The sequence below is a fragment of the Bos grunniens genome, chromosome 28 (genome assembly GCF_055505025.1).
Source record: "Bos grunniens cultivar Pamir isolate PY7600 chromosome 28, Bosgru_T2T1.0, whole genome shotgun sequence".
In the NCBI taxonomy this organism is placed as follows: Eukaryota; Metazoa; Chordata; class Mammalia; order Artiodactyla; family Bovidae; genus Bos; species Bos grunniens.
In genome coordinates, this window is record NC_141192.1 from 19,937,853 (window position 1) to 19,940,876 (window position 3,024).

Below are 3,024 nucleotides of genomic sequence, written 5' to 3' on the forward strand. Positions count from 1 at the left end.
TATCAATAAAAAATGGTTCACCAGAGTCAGTGGTTATCTTATCTCTGAACCCTTTCCTAAGTCAACACCAGTTCTTATAGTTTGGTTTTCCAAAGTATTCTTAAAATTAGCCCTACCAAGTTTTTTCCCAAATATTTAGTTTTATTTTTATATTTCAGACATTAAGATATATATGACACCTGAATATGACACACAGATTGAAAAGTGCAAAGGTAGATGGTCCAAGGGGTCCTTTCCCTGTCCGCCAGGCAGCCAGGTGCATTCCCCAAGGTTAAGTTGCTTCTCTGTCCTTCCAAGCACCACTTTTCCCCTGGGTGTCTCTTTGTGGACAAAAGTGTTATTTGTCTTCTCCAAGGGACTCTGGAAGAGTATAGTCAAACCTCAAACGGGACAGATTCTATGACAGCACATTAACTCCTCTTTGTTAAGATCTCAGGCAGAAGTTTGGGCACAGAGACTTGGAGGTGAGCTGTCGGTGAATGTAACCACGAGGACCTCCTGCTGATGCAGCCAAGTGAAAATTCCTACCTCCCACCACTCTTGATCTAGAAAAATCCTCACGTGATGTAAGTCAAACCCCAGAGACAAGGCCGGCACTGAAATACATTGTGTCTATCAGGCTGACGGTCCAGAGTCCCAGCTCTGAAGGCAGGGGGACCCTCCCTCACCTCTTGATGACTGCTTGATGATGCCTGGATGCCATTCTGTTTTATTTCCCTGTAAATACCTCCCAGGAGTGGGGCTAGAGATGAAATGGGCACCGCCCCAGACCCCCATTATGTGGACAAGTCTCCCAGGGCAGTTGGACTGAACCCATTTACCCCCAAGCTCCCCACTTCAAAGGGCATCAGAATCGATGAAACATCTGTTGACCCCCATCACATCCAAGGTCGTGTCTGCTTGGGATCTCTGCAGCCTGGGGCCCCTGAGCAGGTTCACCTTCAGCTGGCGCTGCTGCTCCCTGGTTTGGGCTGCTAACCTTCCCACCTGGAGGCCGGTTCCAGCTCAGCCTTTCGGGGAACTGAAAGCAGTGGACCAGGGCACAGCATGTCCCTGGAGCCTCCACGGGCAGGAGGCTGATGTAGCCAAGGCACTAGAGAAATGAGCTCTAGAAACAGTGGGAATGGGGCAGCTCATGGCTTCCTGCAACCTTTCAGCTGTGGCCTCCTCAGGTCTGGTTCTCAGCAGCCCTTGAGTTCCTCCCTCCCCTATTCTTACAGAGGAAGTTAGAGAGGGAGAGAGAGAAGAATTTCATGCTTGGGCTTCAACAGAAGACTTCCTGCCTCACCTAAGTATTCCTTCCATTTGATTTGGGTTGGAGAAGAGTATCAGAGTGAATGGGAAGAGAGTTTATGTCAAAGGAGACTTAGTCACTCACACCTTCACTGTCCATAGAGGTTTCAACCTGTTTCTTCTTTTTTCCCCTCCCTCCCAGTCTCCCTGCCCCGCCCACCCCAACCTTCTCCCTTCCTCCTTCCCTTCCTTCTTTCTTTCCCTCCTTCCTTTTTCCTCCTTGAAAATTCTTAGCTTGGGTTTTTGGGCACAGAAAGGTCCACTGAGAGCTATTGAGCTCTTGGGAGATATTAAGGCTCTGGGACGATTTGTGTGTGTGCGTTTTTGTTGAGCTCCATCTTATGTTGTTGGCAGCTTCTCACGGGGATTTCTCCCACAAAAGATAGCTGCCCACTCAATCTTCTCATCTCACCCCAGACTCCTCACCTCACCAGCTAGCTCTGGTTCCTTTGTTATGTACTCCCAGAAAACCTCCTTCATAGCAGACTGAAAACATTTTTCTGTAAAGGGACATATAGTCAATATTTTAGATTTGTGGAGGATATTATGTAGGTATTTATATAGCAAGAGAGGAAACAAAATGTCCATAATTTTTTGTTAACACAATTCTAAATATAGTAATAATAATGGAATATGATTTTTGTTTTTATTTATTTAAAAAATTAGTTTACTTTAATTGGAGGATAATTACTTAACAATATTGTGATGGTTTTTGCCATACATCAGCATGAATCGGCCACAGGTATACGTGTGTCCCCCCCATCCTGAACCCCCCTCCCAACTCCCTCCCCACCCTACCCCTTTGGGTTGTCCCAGAGACCAGCTTTGGATGCCATGCTTCATGCATTGAACCTCCACTGGCCATCTATTTTGCATATGGTAATGTTGTGTTTCAATGTTATTCTCTCAAATCATCCCACTCTCGCCTTCTCCCACTGAGTTCCAAAGTGTGTTATTTATATCTGTGTTGCCTTTGCTGCCCTGCATGTAGGACCGTTGGTACCATCTTTCTGAATTCCATATATATGCATTAATATATAGTGTTTGTCTTCTCTTTCTGACTTACTTCACTCTGTATATTAGGTTCCAGGTTCCTCCACCTCATTAGAACGGACTCAAATGTGTTAAATATTCATTAGAAGGACTGATGCTGAAGCTGAAGCTCCGATACTTTGGCCACCCGATGTGAAGAGCCAACTCATTAGAAAAGACCCTGATGCTGGGAAAGATTGAAGGCAGAAGGAGAAGGGGATGACAGAGGATGGATGGCATCGCTAACTCAATGGACATGAGTTTGAGCAAGTTTTGGGCGATGGTGAAAAACAGGGAAGCCTGGTGTGCTGCAGTCTATGAGGTTGCAAAGAGTTGGACATGATTGAGCGACTGAACAACAGCAATATTTCATTGTGTATATGTACCACAACTTCCTTATCCATTCATCTGTCAAAGGACATCTAGGTTGCTTCCATGTCCCAGCTATTGTAAATAGTGCTGCTGTGAACACTGGGGTCCATGCGTCTCTTTCAGTTCTGATTTCTTTGGGGTATATACCCAGCCATGGGATTGATGGGTCATATGGCAGTTATATTCCCAGTTTTATTTTTAAGGAATCTCCACACTGTTCTCCATAGTGGCTGTACCAGTTTGCATTCCCATCAACAGTGGAAATGAGGGTTCCCTTTTCTCCACACCCTCTCCAGCATTTATTGTTTGTAGACTTTTTGATGATAG

The 3,024-nt window shown here is 45.5% G+C and overlaps 1 long non-coding RNA gene across 1 annotated transcript; it reads left to right on the forward strand.

Annotated features, from left to right (window-relative positions):
- Positions 1-387: 387 nt before the first annotated feature.
- Positions 388-2,790, forward strand: LOC147342973 (uncharacterized). Its single transcript, XR_015156681.1, has 2 exons — positions 388-566; positions 2,377-2,790. It is a non-coding gene; the product is annotated as an uncharacterized LOC147342973 (long non-coding RNA).
- The last annotated feature ends 234 nt before the right edge of the window (positions 2,791-3,024 follow it).